The sequence below is a fragment of the Callithrix jacchus genome, chromosome 6, assembly GCF_049354715.1.
Source record: "Callithrix jacchus isolate 240 chromosome 6, calJac240_pri, whole genome shotgun sequence".
In the NCBI taxonomy this organism is placed as follows: Eukaryota; Metazoa; Chordata; class Mammalia; order Primates; family Cebidae; genus Callithrix; species Callithrix jacchus.
In genome coordinates this window covers 88,772,274-88,789,173 of record NC_133507.1, presented here as the reverse complement: position 1 = coordinate 88,789,173, position 16,900 = coordinate 88,772,274, and the positions used below count along the sequence as shown (strand labels likewise).

Below are 16,900 nucleotides of genomic sequence, written 5' to 3'. Positions count from 1 at the left end.
TGGCAGCCTAATACTCAGCCCATTACATGATCCACTGGGCTCTGCCACCATAAACACACAGGTAAAGGCCAAGCACATTTTCTGCCGCTGTTACTGCTAAATGGAAAAATACACTTTCCGTATACCAATCAAGACTTTGGAAAGGTCACAAAGTTAGAAGTGGCATTTTTTTTTCCTTGAGCATCAGACAGAATATATAGACTGTGCTATCCTCACAGTCAATGTCAAAAGGTTATCTGTTATGCATGTTTTTCTTTCCCTCTTTTTCTCCTTCAAGCCATTCTATCATTCAGCTGCTTTCATTTTTATTATAAAAATAAGGTCCAATTAAGTTTAGTAAAATGCAAAAGAAAAAAACAAACCATTGAGCCCAAATAAATAACTTTCAGGCCTGATATTATTTCACTGAAAGTCTATGAATGGCTCTTTGTACATGTTTGGAACAATTTATGCCTTTTATACACAGCTATGCTAGAGAAGAAATGTTTTTCTCATCTCAGCTCTTTTAAGCACACCACATGATGCTCTTCCATGGGAAATAAAGTTGATCACATTATTTCTAACTTCAATGATCCCTCAGCAACATCAAGAATCTTAAAAAGGTAATATGAATTTTCAACCAATATTGATAGATGTTGTGTTATTATTTATGAGATTCAACACTGAAAATAATTTCTGGGGCCAAATGATGTAACAGGTAAAAATGTATGCAAGTAATAATATTTTTTTAAGCTTTATATTAGTGTTTTCAAAGCTTTGTTGGGATAGTAAAATATTTAATATAGAACATGAAGCTAAAACCAATGCTTAAAAATTGCATGTCAATTCTGCAATGAAAAATAGCATGGAAGCTAAACTGGAAAAAAAAATTTATGGATTTAATTGTATTCCCCCAAAATTTCTGTGTTGAAGCCCTAACCTCAGTACCTTAGTATGTAACTGAGGTATTACTAATTTTACTCTCTGAGTATCCTTAGAGATAAGGTCTTTAAAGTGGTAACTAAGTCTAAATGAGACCCTTAACATGGGCCTTAATACAATTTGACTGGTGTCCTTATAAGAAAAGGAATTCTGAACATAAAAGGAGACATCAAGGGTATGCGAACAGAGAAAAAAACATGTGAAGACACAGCAAGCAGCCAGCCGAGCACAAGCCAAAGAGAGAGGTGTCAGGTGAAATCAACCCTGCCAGCACCTTGATCTTGGACTTCCAGCCTCCAGAACTGTGAGGAAATAAACTTCTGTTGTTTAAGCCACCCAGTCTGTGCTATTCTGTAATGACAGTCCTAGCAAACTATATGAGGAATATATTAATAATACAGTATTGCCATTATTACATTTTACTGGTGAGATTACATCTGACTTTTACACCTTTACACTTACTCTAATGCATTACTTTCCCTTACCTTTTTACTCCCTCCCTCCCTTCTTTCTTGTTTTTCTTCCAACAAATATGTTTTGAGTGCCTTCTGTGTGGCCAGCTTTTTGAATACCTAAGCACTAGGTATTCAGTGGAATGCATAAATTCGATTCATACCCTTACAAAATTTAAGATACTGAATTTTAACTATACATTCTTTGGACAAAAACAAAGATTAATAGACAACCCTTCTTAACATTTCTCATAACACAGACAGAAGTGAATGCATACCCACCTCTGGATTAGGACTTATACAAAAACCTGTTGCAAATTACTCCTACTAAAACAAAGAACAGTCAATGGCTTTCACTTTCATAAAAGCTATTTGTGTCAAAGACATCTCTAACCAAAGCAAATAGTCTCAGGTTGCTTTGTGACACATCCTTCAGCTTCCATAACCTAACAATAATTAAAGAGAAGCTACTGATCTCTAGTAGATAGTAGCCATGCACTATTTCTAGAGATGGATGCCCATTTTCTTAGAGATCAGCCTCCACCCTACCCCATCCTCTCATCTTATTTTTACTGTAAGTTGCATCTCCCATCCATCTAAAACATTTCCACTAGCTTCAACATATTGCCCCAAAGTTTCAGTAAAGAAAAGGCAAAGTGATCAATTAAAAATAAATTGTTTTTGGGAGGCCAAGGTGGGTGGATCACGAGGTCAAGAGATGGAGACCATCCTGGTCAACATGGTGAAACCCCGTCTCTACTAAAAAAATATACAAAAAATTAGCTGGGCATGGTGGTGTGTGCCTGTAATCCCAGCTACTCAGGAGGCTGAGGCAGGAGAATTGCCTGAACCCAGGAGGCGGAGGTTGTGGTGAGCCGAGATCGCGCCATTGCACTCCAGCCTGGGTAACAAGAGTGAAACTCCGTCCCAAAAAATAAATAAATAAATAAATAAATAAATAAATAAATAAATAAATAAATAAATAAATAAAAAAAATTGTTTATGCCAAGCATAGTAGCTCAAACCTGTAATTCCAGCACTTCGGGAGCTTGAGGCTTGATTGTTTGATTGAAGAGGATTGATTGAGCCTGGACAACAGAGTTCGAGATCAGCCTGGACAACAGAGTGAGACCTCTTCTCTACTAAAAATAAAAACTATATAGCTGGGCATGGTTGTGTACCTGTCGTCCCAGCTACTCAGGAGGCTGAGGAGGGAGGATTACTTGAGCCTGGGAGATCCAGGCTGCAGTGAACTGTAATCATGCCACTGTACTCCAGCCTGGGTGACAGAAAGCAATACTGTCTTAAATAAATGAATAAGAAATAATTTGTTTAATAAAACTCAATGCCATACACTTCATGGTTTTTGGCAGATTTTGCCTAGAGAAACATTTAAAAAACGAGAGCATTTATCTATGCTCCAAATAGCACAAAAGGCCATTGGTGGTAATGGGAGCAACAGTATACAAGGTCACGTTAAATGAATGATTCAAATTCCGGAGCTCATCACATGAACAGCTTCTCCAATATTTGCTGTGGTGAGCAGAGTACTGAGAGATCCAGATCACCACTGTCCAGTGACACTAAGTTAAAACACTAAATACTGAGTATGCTCACAGGAATGATATGGGAAGGAACACTCACACAAAGGCTAAATGTAGGCAAGATTGGAAAATATGTGACTTTTATTTATTGTTAGTCACTGGTATTCCAGTAAATGTTTCACAACCAACGTTATGGAAAAAATATATAGGCATTAAAATTATAAATATTGCTGATATAAATGATATATGTAATATATATAAATATTACTGATATAAATGATATATGTAAATGACATATAAATAGTAATCCTATATACAGTACGCTTTATTGTAAATTCACTATAGTCAGCTGATTCCCACAAAATACTTCAGTTGATTTTGCTAAACTCATATTAGTAGCCAACTTAATTATGTAACTGATGAAGGAGCATGGGTTCAAATTAAACGTTGGCTGATAATTTTATTTAACCAAAATGTAATAATGAATATATTTTAGATTTCACCTGTTCATCAATGACCTGAGAGATTTCTTTGCTGAGTTGGATAGCAGTTCCTTAATGTTGGAAGAATATTTTCTCAATTTTTTTTTTTTAATGGAGACTCACTCTTGTTACCCAGGCTGGAGGGCAATGGTGCAATTTCGGCTCACTGCAACCTCCCCCTCCGGTTCAGTTGATTTCTCCTGCTTCAGCCTCCTGAGCAGCTGGGTTGAGGTACACACCACAATGTACAGCTAATTTTTGTATTTTTAGCAGAGATGGGGTTTCACCATGCTGTGCATGGCTGGTCTCAAACTCCTGACCTCTGGCGTGGCCCCCAAAGGTGCTGGGATTAAAGGCATGAGCCACTGCATCCAGCCAATGTGATACCATTTTAAGTTCAATCTCCATTTTTAACATTTTTAAAAATCCACTAACTTCTTAAGTCAACAATGGACAATCAACAAAACAATAAATGAAACCCAGACTTATTATTTGCTAATTTTTGTGGTATAAATATTCCTAGTATGGCCAAATTCAAGTTACCAACATAATTGGCATGAGATACATAGAAAAACACTAGTATGTAGTATTTCCACATATTACTTTCTACTTTTAAGAGAGTAATGTGGGAAGTGCTCTCCAAAGAAAACATGGAGCATGATCTCTAAAGAAAATAAGAATCCATCCTTAGACATAGTGTATGTTTGCTATTTACTAATTATCAGTAACTTTGTTTTATTGCTAACATATTTTCATGTTAGTCATTCATACTAATATGCAATTACAACAGTCTTAAATAACAAAGACAATAATTAAATGAAATAAAATAATTAGAAAGTATTGAGTTTTGACTATTTGTTTTTACATAATTTATTTAATTGTTTGCTTATATTATTTCTTTTTAAACCGTGATGGTATTTAGAAATCAGCTTTCACAATTTATAAAAATTTTACAATCGAATGTCATGAGTGGTTGGAAAATGAGCTCTAACATTCCACTGCTTCTGTCAGCTAACGTTTTTACTTTCAAAGCCCGCTTTTTTTCTCTAATGATGATTTTTTTTCTAGTTGCCCACACAGCTCTGCCTTTCCCTAGAGCAATTCCCCTAACATGTCTTCTACCTAAATATTCCTGTTTGCTTTTATCAGTCTTTCCACAATCTAATCTTAATAGCTGACATTAGAAAGAATATGTTAAAATAATTCACACTAAAATGATATATTCAAAAAATAGCTAATGTATGTCCTGTTCAATAACAGTACAGAAATAAAATGCCAAATAAATGAATATCTAATAGTTAAATTGCTATCTCTATACCAGGGATATTTTGGGACAGATCATTCAAATTCTATCATGTAGCTGATATGAAGATATTGGTAGTTAGTATGTTCTTGGCTAATTAACAATTTGCAGCTCTTTCTTAACTTTGAAACTGACAATTCAAAAAAGTAATGAACCTCTTCTTTGATACAGTCTATCAAGAAACCCTATTTCCATTATTCTTTGCTCACTGTGATGTAGCCATTGTAAGCATCTTGAATAAGTTGCTTTTTTTTAGCTGCCACATGTTCGCTCAAATTGCTTTTTCTATCTACAGCTCCCTTGCCACTCTCTGACCTCTTTCCCTGAGCTTAGCTTTTGATCTTCCTATGTCAGGGCAGCCAGTACTTTCCCTGAGAACCTCTCCTGCCCTTTCTAAATTGGCAGGCCCCTCATCGGCCCCTCATTGCATCCTGCGCATAACTTCATGGTTACGCTTACTTAATTGTAAATGCCTAGTCATTTCTACACCATTTGGCTGGGAATTCCACAAAGTCAGAGAGCAAGTTTGCCTTTTTCATCAGCATTTTCTGACATCCAGAATCACGACAGGTACGTTGTTGGCACTTGGCAAAAGCTGGTTGAATGCAAAGCCGATGATTTGGAGAACGAAAAACCAGAGCACTGAGATCAGGAACACACTGCCTATTTATTTCACTCTCAGGTTATAATTGTATTATTTTCAAGTTCTTTTAAAGAAGATACATTGTACTGGATTGAATCTGATTGGATGTGCAACTAACTGGTTAGCAGTATGCTGTAACATTAGCACCAGCTTACTGGAACACCACCTCCTATATTCCTGAAAGTCCCCTTGGGGGATGCAGAAAGTTGTTTAAAAGCCACACCTAATTATACAAGTCAGCAAAGAAGAATCTCTAGCCGCTAGAATGCAATTGCACATTTGCCTGTTTTATTCCCCATCAGCTTGAGAAATTCACACACTCCATATAAAATGACAGAAATGTTTTAACTATGGTTTGCTAGGAATGGAGTGGCTACATCTCCTCTGTAGTAAGTATGAGCCAAATGTGAAAGTAAATGAAACTTTGACAAAACTTCCTGACTTTCCAACATGATATACTTATTTTGCAGATAAAGAAAAGTTATGACACATTGCATCATCTGTCAGACAAGCTGCTTGAGTCCCAATTCCAGTAATCATCACGGGAAAAGAGAAAAATGATGCTTTTGATCCAAGCAAGTCAAGAAAGGTTGTGTCCTCCTCCTCACACTTTTTTTGGAAAGCAATCCCATTCAAATTTGAAAGTGAAGCCACTTTCTCCCTCCCTAACAGTATTGAAACCTAAGGAACAAGAGCACATCCTTATAAGCTATTACTCTGCAGCTAGTACAAAAGGAGAGGGATTTGCATTAGAACAAGTGTTAAGAGTTGAGCTTCAGGCAAGGTAAGATCATTATTTATAACAAGCTGATCTGCTTCTATATGATTAACAGAAAAACAGTGAATTAATGTTGTTACCTTAATATTGTTTAAATGGCCTCTAGATGTGTGAAGCCATGCCAGGCAGAGTGGTTAACACAAAATTAATGTGAATCCAAGAGAGAGTTCTGGGAAACATTTTCACCTGGAGTATGCTTAATTAATGACCTTGAAACCATAAGCTCTCATAAGCCTCTGCAGTATGGTCTTATTTGGGGAGACAGGACACAGCCTGATTTAATGGGATATTCTTCAGAGACTGGTAAAACTGGTAAGCTTTTGGATAATTATCAGCCATTTTAATGATTCCTTATTTTCAAAATGTGGTTCATACCCTAGGTTACCCAGGGAAATGGATGAGGAAAGTATGGAACTACAGTGGGTAGCGTTTTATTGCCTGTAACTGTGTTATTGTATAGAAAGCTGGACTTTTCAGACACAAACAGCAAACCTTCTAATATCCCCCAAATAAAGCTTCATTAAATGACTGCTTCAGAATTAGTCATCCAGGATGTGGGCTACTGGTGTAATGGATAAAGAGGTATGACTATGGATCAGAAAATTCCAAAATTTTTCTTTCATAATAGGAAAACTCAGTGTTCAAGTAGGCTTAGTTGCGAACATTATACTAATTGTCCTGAGACTTGAAGTATCTTCATCAAGTGGGCTAAGTAAGAGCATATACTTCAGGGATCCTATTTCTGCCTTTAGGCTTCAGGTTTGAGGAATCCTTATTAGAGATACGGCTAGATGCTTTTCTTTCTATATTTTCAAGATTAAAATACATAGGGTAAAGTTGTGGGCACAAGACAAACTGAAGGCAGAGAGGTGTGCAGAGTAAATATTTATAACACTTGATATTTAAACTCAGAAGAATTATATTGAAAAGCAGTGGGGATGTTTGTAATAATATCAGAGATGCCTGGACTAGTTTGTAGGAACACACCCAAAGTTACCAGAGGCTTCATGATAAATATGAGATATGTAAAAGAGCGTTCGATTGGAGAGTACCATAGGTTCAACCCCGTAAACACTCCTTTGCCTTTGCATTACTGTTTTTCTAAGGCAATAATGAGAAGGTGGTAAAGTATCTTCACTTTATATTAGTTTTTGTTTTTTTTTTGGGGGGGTGGGGGAGTCTGCTGCCTAACTGTCCTTGTCCTCCTCCCTTTTTGTGACAATTGCCTGCTCAATTTTTTGACTTTTTTGTTTCTGCCTACCTGCTAATTCTCCTTTCTCTCCGGTAAGTACTTCCTTGAATGTAGGTGCAGAATATAGCTCTTTTGGCTCCTGTAGTCATTGACACTACAGCAGCCGGTATTCTCAGGACCTCTAGAAAGTGACCATGACGTGACCCAAAAGCTGTCGACTGTTTATTAAAAACATCCATATAAGAATCTTGCACTGCCTCCTAATGAGCCTGTATTTTCACACCACCACATGAACCTTCACATTTTTATTACTTGTTTATTAAATTTTAATAATTAATCTATATGGATTTGAGATACAGATTTTGATAATTCTGGACTCCACTGTGGTAGCCCTACAGCAGAGTATACCTGTACTTTTATTGAACACCTATCAGTACTAAGAAATCAACTTGGCCACTGTACATTGGAGTCAATTCTGCTTTCCATTTTGGCTAACCTTTGCAAACATGTCCCAGAACCAGTGAGGAGGAAGAATTCTATGATTTTGTTGCAGGGTTTTATTAAGTATTTTCTGAGTAATATAATAGTTTTGAAGAAAGCATTAAGATTAAAAGAATACTATGGTCAAATTTCTTTTGAAAATGTGTACTTTTTTTTTAACTACAAAAAGCAGATTGAGACAAAATTTTCATAATCCTGAATGGGTTAGTAGACACTGCGAAGCATAAATAAAGGAGGTAGATGCTTCATAAAACAAAAGTCAATCTCCTTGATTATAGAATCTTTTTACACAAAATTTTGTCAGGCCAGTGCTTCACAGAAAACACTCTGAAAAATTCCATTTCATTGCAAGTTTTCTGGTTAAATGAACATAACCTCAGTCTAATGCAGAGGGGGAAATGTAGTGTGTATATTCAACACCTTCTAATATGCCATATATTTTGTTAATATATCAATGCGACGAATTGAGTAGTGTTTCCCAAGAAGATATGCTGAATTCCTAACGCTGGCACCTGTGAATGTGACTTTATTTGAAAATATAGTTTTTACATAAGTAATCAAGTTAAGAATGAGGTCATTACGGTGAACCCTAGTACCAATGACTGATAGAAGAAGCAGATTGAGACACAAAGGCAGTCACGTACAAAGAAAACACAATGTGAAGACACCCAGGTAGAATGCCATGTGTAGACCAATGCAGAAATTGGAGTGATGCATCTACAAATGAAGGAATGCCAAAGATTGCCTGCCTTCACCAAAAGCTGAATAAAAGGCATAGAATAGATTGACTCTGAGAGCTCTCAGAAAGAATCTGCAGCAACTGGCCGGGCGAGGTGGCTCAAGCCTATAATCCCAGCACTTTGGGAGGCCGAGGTGGGTGGATCACAAGGTCAAGAGATCGAGACCATCCTGGTCAACATGGTGAAACCCGTCTCTACTAAAAATATAAAAAATTAGCTGGGCATGGTGGCGTGTGCCTATAATCCCAGCTACTCAGGAGGCTGAGGCAGGAGAATTGCCTGAACCCAGGAGGCGGAGGTTGTGTTGAGCCGAAATCGCACCATTGCACTCCAGCCTGGGTAATAAGAGCGAAACTCTGTCTCAAAAAAAAAAAAAAAAAAAAAAAAAAAGAATCTGCAGCAACTGACACTCTGATTTTAGACTTACAGCCTCCAAAACTGTGAGAGAATAAATTTCTCTTGTTTTAAGCCACCCAGCTTGTGATATTTTGTTATGGTCACCCTGGCAAACTAATAGAGATTTTTATGCTAGGATGTGGGGTCCTAGTATAGAAATAAAATGCTAGAACACCACACATCCTGGTATAAAAATGTGAAAGTGGCTTAGGAATTGGGTAATGGGTACGGGCTGGAAGAGATCTGAGTTATTTAATAGCAAGAGCCTAGAATGCTTGGAAAAGACTGTTGATAGAAATCTAGTGAGCAAAAATGAGGAACATTTTATTGGAAACTGAAGGAATGGCAATCTTTGTCACAAAGTTGCAGAGAACTTGGCTGAATTATTTCTACTTTGGAAAGTAAACCAGTTAGTGATAAACTTAAATATTTAGTTGAGGATATTTCTAAGTAAAGTGTGCAAAGTACAGCCTAATTTCTCTTTGCTGCTTATAGTAAATGAATGAGATAAGAAATAAAGGAGTAGTTCTTCCTCAAGACTGTAACATAGTCTAATACATGATATTTATCATTTATTGGATATGTCCTTCTCTCTACTAGAATGTAACCATCCAGGGCAGGAATCTTAGTCTGTTCTGTTCACTGATATTTCCCAAACACCCTCAGTAAGTGTTGAGAAATGAAGGGAAGTTATGCATTAGGTGGAAATTTTTACACTTAGCCCACCAGATTTTATGCTTAAATTTTCCAAATAATTTATAAAAGGTATATATTTAATATAGTTATTGACATAAAAAATATTTTTTTCCACATCCTCTCCAGCATCTGTTGTTTATTGGCTTTTTAATGATTGCCATTTTAACTGGCGTGAGATGCTATTTCAATGTGGTTTTGATTTACATTTCTCTAATGACCAGTTATGATGAATTTTTTTTTCATGTTTGTTGGATGGATTAAGTATCCTCTCTGGAGAAGTGTCTGTTCCTACCCCAGAACTTAAAGTATAATTTAAAAAAATAATTTTTAGTCTCTAAATTAAAACAATTTATGTAAGCCTATTATGTTTATAATAGATGAACTAATATAAAAGAAATTAAAATTAAACTAGTGATGGTACTTGAAAGAAAAACTCTCAATTTCCTTGAAGAGTAACAATTAAAAGTTTCAGAAAAAGAAAAGAACAGGGAGATACAAATTTGAGGCCACATATGAAATTGATTCTCAAGTAAGGTCTTAGCATTTATTCCTAGAATAAGATCTGGTAACAACTGGGTTGACTTTAATAGCATAAATCCTATAAACAGTAATAGCAAATGAAGATCCAATTTTCCATGGAATATATAAAGGCCATAAAAAATGATGACTGTCTTTATTCTTAAGTTAATCAAACTGCCACCCAAATCCCTGTTGTTTAAAAAAATGCTGTATAAAATGATATAGACTTTATATGAACAATTCAATACGTTACACAATGAAAACAATAACCATAGTGACTCCCCCACTGCCATTTTTCTCTTCAGTTATTTTCATATGTGACCGTACCTATTCTTTTAAGAATTGCTGACACTCTGCTATCAATTAGTTTTAAATTCTCTCTTCTTGTAATCTTTGCATATACCTGACTTTCTTGCAAGAAAGATCTTTAATTTACACTAATCATTCAATAGAAAGACATTGTATAGATTTACAAAGGCTAACAATTATTTAATTCATGAAAATATGTATATCTAGGAAATATTTATTTATATTCCTCAGGTTTATAAGCATAGTTCTTTTTAAAAATTGTTTTGCAAATACCAAATAACACCTTAATGCTTACTGCACATAAAAGATTTCAAAAATCCACCTGTGGCTGCTAGTTTGGTACTAAGACTTTCAAATTAATCACTATATTTCTCTGGTGTACATTCACTCTTTACTGTTTTTGCTGCCTTATTCAGTATCACTTCTAAGTACTGTTTTGTTGAAGCTCTTCAATTGCCACTTTCTGATTTTTTTGCCTTCTATCTCCCACACTTCACTACCTACAAATCATCATTCAAAGAACAGTCCTCTCACCAGATCTCTGCTTGGGCAGTCAGACTTATTCTTCAAGTACTTGCATAAACATTAACACATCTGACATGTCTCCACCAACTCCTGCAGGTAGTGTTATTCAGTCCCTATCTTTATTTCATTTTATTTTAGCATTGGGTTATATCTCTACAAAATAGCTTACTGTATTTTGATTATATTTTGGTGTCTACATTCCAAGTGGAATGTGTGCTAGTAAAGGCAAGAACTGTGTATTTTTTTACACACCTATCTGTAGTGATTGAACAGAACCTTTCACACTTCAAATCTTCAATAAATACTTTTTAAACAAACACAAACAAAAGAAGTCTAGGGAGAAGAAAAATCAAGTCAATTGCTATGTGGGTGGTTGCTATGTAAGTCAAAGTGTGGGAAATAAAACAGACTAACTTATGTGAGCGTCTTTATTTCTATGGGTGCAATTTCAGGAGTCGAATTTAATAAGGTGAGGTATCATTTGGCTGGACTGCAGGATAGAATTGTGCATATTAGCCTTTAAAGTAATTTTCAGAGATTAATGTGGTTATTTTTTATTTCTATAAAATTTTCTCTTGATTTGTCATATCTCTCAATGTTTTCCTTGCTTAGCCAGTATTTTCTTAGTCTTTTCTCATAAGATTATGGTAAGAGAATATGCATTTTTCTCTTCAGATAATAGAAAATGAGTTATTCAGTAATAAGTGTTCAAAGCAAATCCTTCTACAGTACTGATAGATTCACAAGATAGGGGACATAGAAGGAATTCTAGGCTTTAAAAAATGTAATTAATACCAAGTTTACTTTTTGGCACTTTTTATTTTACTTTTCCAATGTAAAATTTTAAGCATTCAAAAAAGTAGAGAGTAGTATAAAACTTCCCATGTATGCAAGCAATTCACCTTAATAGTTATGAGCGTTTGCACCCATCCTAGTGATTTTATTCTAAGGCTTAAAACAAAAAAAAAAAAATAGGAAACTAAAAGTTATTTATTGGTAGTTTTATAGGACATCTAGGCTATTTTTTTGAGAAAGAAAGTGAAGACATGCTGTGGCCCCTATTGCAATGAAAATCAGAAAACTGATGCTTGCAAAATGTCCGAAGAAAAGTCCTGAGTGTTTGCTACGTGACTCAATATGCATGCACTCATGCTCATGCATTTATTTTGAAGTCTGAAGGGTAAGGAGAAAATTTTGTTTTCTTTCTTTGGTGTGTGTGCATGTATGTGTGTCCCACCAGTCATTTATTGTCATTCTCTCACTAATTGGTGGTGACAATGATTACAGCAAAAGGCAACTGAGAATCCTGGCTCCTTCTACAAATTACTATACAAGTTGGATATTCCTCTGCCTTGAGTTCATTAACTAATGAAAATTCTATTTATTTCGACTTTAAACAAATGTTTTATGTCTTTTATGCGCAAGACAAGGTCAATCTTTTTTTTAATTACTCAATTATTCACTTATTCCTTCATTCATTGAACATTTAGGGAAACATTGTTTCTCCTCCATTTCTCTAACTATAGATAAATATAAATAAGCAATACTTTGATCGAAATAAAAACTAAGTGCCATGAGAACATCTATAAAAATAAGTAGATGATTTATGTGACCACCTGTTTGTGGTCTGTCTCTCTAATAGTCTATCAATAAGAATTAAACTTTAGGAATAGCAGTGGAAGTGAAACATACCTGGTGCAACATTTGGTGTGCTGAGCTTCCCTGACCCTCCTGTCTTTACTCTCTGCTGCTGAATATATGAACCTAGATGGCCAGTGCCACACTTCTGCACCTCAGTGATAGGGTTAAAGTGGGTAACTGAATAAGAGAGTCCATCCAGAGACTGAGCCTTGCCAATTAGTTACCTTTTCATGTCACAGAATTTGAACTTACAGGTAAAGAGAAAAATACGGTATATATTGGTAGCAAGACAGAAGCAAACTTGTATAGTTCAAGTGAGTTGCATTAAAGCAAAAGTTTATAGGGAAGATTCAAGCATTTTATCTGCTATGGTCTCCCATGGTTGTCTTGAACAGAATAACTCACCTATTAAAGCCCTATTGATTTCTACTGAGTTAGTGCTTCCCATCTTGTTTGATTTCTCTATACAATTACTTAAAACCTTTATGCCACTCCCCACCTCAATCTGCTTTTCTTGAGCCTTTTTGGGGAATTTCTGCTTTTTATAATCATAGGGCCTGACCTTGAATAGGCATTATCTGCTGAACCCCTGTCCTATCTCTATTACTGTACTTAGCACTTCCATTCATTTTCATGTTTTACATAGTAATCTACGAACTCTTTAACAACCAAAGGGGCTAATACTTTGTATTTTATTCCCATATCCATCTTACACCTTGGGACATTACTGGGATTAATAAATGTTTGTTAAAATACTAAATGATCAGTGCATATTAGAGATATTGAAGAGGTAGGATCTGGAGGAAATTATATTTGATTGGATGAGGGAAAGAGAAACTAAAGATGATTCTGAAATTCAATTAATTTGCATTATAATCTGCCTGTCTGATTAGTTTCATTTAAATATATACTAGGAAGTTTTCTGTTTCTTAAAAAAGTGTAATAATCAACCACATATTAAAAATGATATTAAGAATCTGTGAGTTTGTGAATTAATGAATTCAAATTATCTCTAGCCTAGTTCAATAAGAGTAGCAAAACAGCAACGTCTCTTTAGAAACACAAGATAAGATTAGAGGACAGATGCTTGGATTCTTTTGATACATGAGATGAAATTGGCAGAACACAGGTACAGCTTTTATTTATCTCTTAAGGAAGCTATTCCTTCTGGTAGAACCCTAAGTTGAGAATATGATCCACCCACTCTAAAACAATCCTAGTAGGAGATTAAAAGGGGTTAATGTTGATGATTACCTGATATAATTATCCCATGCTATTTATAACTGACTATTTTAAAATTTATTATTATTTTTTAGGTCTCACTCTGTCACCCAGGCTGGAGAGCAGTGGTGCAATCATAGCTCACTGTAACCTGGAACTCCTGGGCTCAAGTGATCCTCCTACCTTGGCCTTCTGAGTAGCTGGAATTACAGGCAGATGCCACCATGCCCAGCTATTGAAACAAAAAATGTAGACATGGGATTTTGCTGTGTTACCCAGGCTGGTTTTGAACTCATGGCTTCAAGCAAACCTCTCACTTCAGCCTTCCAAAGCTCTTGGCTTGAAGGCATGAGTCATCATGCCCAGCCTTAACTGGTTAGATTTTGAATTCAATATATTTATATATTCATGAAAGGTCTATAAAGAAGATTGGCAAATAGGCAATTCATGACATATACTGTCCCTCTCTATGAACAGCTTTTAACAAAACTATTATGTAACATTGATTATTCTAACAAGTTAATTGATAAAGACATGACTGGCTGCATCTCTCAAAAAGTAATCATTTTAATTTCCCTAAATCATGAAATAAATAGAAATGTCATGTAGTAAAGGCAATACAGGTTTTATACTCTCTAGGAGTTCATTTCAGACATATTAGATGAGAAGGAAATGATGTTATTTCTATGCTGTTATATTAGTGAGTCAAAATAATTTTCTGACTTTTCATAAATGCATTGAATATGTTAATAGCTATTTTATAGAATTATCTTCTGTTCAAACCATTCAAGGTGGAATAATAGACACAAAAATTAAATATATTACATCACTGAAATTCCCTCTCTTACTCTGTTTTTAACACTGTTTTGGCTTGGCTTGGCTTTTCTTTCTTTCTTTTTCTCTTTCTTTCTTTCTTTTTGTTTTTTTACTCATTTAAATGAAGACATGTTTTGAGAACCCATTTGGTTGAAGTCTTAGTTACAGTATTGATTTTTTAAGTGGCTTGTATCATTCAGGTTAGTTGAACATACTGGGAAAGTTTCCAAACATTGGCAGAAACCCAAACTGAACTTTCTTCCAAAAAGTCATGAAGAATTTCATTAACCTTTTAACAGAAAAAAAAAAAAAAAAGAAGGTATATTTCTCATTTGTTCAATTCTAAGGCCATGTGCTCCCAGGAGAACAAAAAAAAAAGCCAGATCATAGCATGATGCTTTTTATTTACATCAGTGTTTGTATTTGAAAAAGTAAAATGTTAAGATTGTCTCTATAGTCAGTAACACAGACCTGGTGAGTTCCAACCCTTGTATGTTTTACATACATTGAATGCATGTAAAATTATATATGCCTACAATACCTTAGAATGATCATCAATGCTCATATTGTTGCTGAGTCAGTACAATCTTTCACAGGTCTTTCTCAATTGGTAAATTGAGAAAAAAAATTAAGTAGAAAGGAGAAAAGTAATACTTATGAATTTAAAATAATTTTAATTATTTTTTTTTGCAAAATTAACATGAATAATGATGAATTCTGATCATTGCCTATTATATTTGGGACAAATGACTTGATAAGACAAAAAGTACCAGAGAAGCAAAGTTAGAATTAAATACAGAGATGAATTCAGGTAAAATTTTATCATCAGTGTTACACAAGACTTAATTCATTAAATGAATTTTCTAGATGAAAATGAACTTACAACATATTCTTTTAAACTAAAAGTAGGATTAAACTAATCATAGAACTGCTTCAGGGATGTCAAAATTAAGGGCTATTTGGCCAATAATTGATAAACCTCAGTATTTTTCTAAACTCATGAAAACCTTAATACATTTAAATATTTAGATTTAGTCAAAACTTTATGCAGGACTGGAGGCAGAAAACGAAATAGTTCCTCTCACAATTTTGTCATAGATATTTCTTTCACAATTTTGAGTTTTGGGGTTTGATGTCAAAATAAAAGAATAGGGAAAATACTTTAGAGTAATAAGTAAAAAAGTAAAGAAAATGTAGGAAGAGAGGTAGATCTGAAAATACAGGTGAAATATTATTTGTTACTCTTATTTATTTATTTATGAGATGGAGTTTTGCTCTTGTTGCCCTGGCTGGAGTGCAATAGCTGATCTCGGCTCACGACAACCTCTGACTTCCTGGTTCAAGTGATTCTGCTACCTCAGCCTCCTGAGTAGATGGGATTACAGGCATGCACCACCATGCCGGGCTAATTTTGTGTTTTTAAGAGAAACAGAGTTTCTACTACCTAAAGTTTCACCGACCTTAGGTGATCCACCTGCCTCAGCCTCCCAAAGTGCTGGGATTACAGGCATGAACCACTGTGCCCAGATCATTAATCTTATTTTATAGAATAGGATTTATCTAATTAATGTATAATTTTATTCTTAAATTTAGAAAAATGAGAATTCAAAAATTCTACATTATACATTTAAATTGCTTATCTATGAACATCACAGCATGCTTCCAATTTTTAAATTTCTTTATAGAACTTAGAATAGTACATTTTAAAAATGTTGAATAAAGAGAAAATGGATTCTTTTTGATTCATGTGACTTTCATGTCAATTACTGTACTCAACTTCCTTGTTAGAACTTGCACATCAGCAGGTAGCATGGGTTTCTGCTACAGACCTTTCAATATATCTACTTAGAAGCTGCCCTTTGAACCTCATCTTCTTGCTATCACATCCGTAAAGTAATTCACAATACAAGTGGTTGCATTAACTATTCCAGGACTACGTAAAAATCCATTTTTATTGACATGCTATGTATCCATACATTTTCTCTGGAAAGTAAAGAGGAAGAGTTCATTGTCTCTACAAATAATATCAGCCAAATAATTAAAAGGATTGCTAGTAGCTATCCTACTTTTTGTGCTGCTGGGGTGACACTGTGAACCTCTGATGTTCTCTAGGTAGCTGTCCTGCTGCTCATTCCAAATTTGTCAGGTTATTTGGCACCTGATCTGACCTTAATGTCTACGATGAACTGCTGAGCTATGAAGTGTTCTGATTTTTTGGATG

The 16,900-nt window shown here is 35.0% G+C and overlaps 1 protein-coding gene and 1 long non-coding RNA gene across 5 annotated transcripts in view; one reads left to right on the top strand and one right to left on the bottom strand.

Moving 5' to 3' along the window:
• Positions 1–16,900, bottom strand: part of LRP1B (LDL receptor related protein 1B) — a 1,941,900-nt gene that overhangs the window by 1,388,266 nt on the left and 536,734 nt on the right. The gene's annotated exons all lie outside the window — the stretch shown is intronic.
• Positions 504–16,821, top strand: LOC118154767 (uncharacterized). Its single transcript, XR_008482406.2, has 4 exons — positions 504–602; positions 5,816–6,435; positions 12,002–12,181; positions 13,959–16,821. It is a non-coding gene; the product is annotated as an uncharacterized LOC118154767 (long non-coding RNA).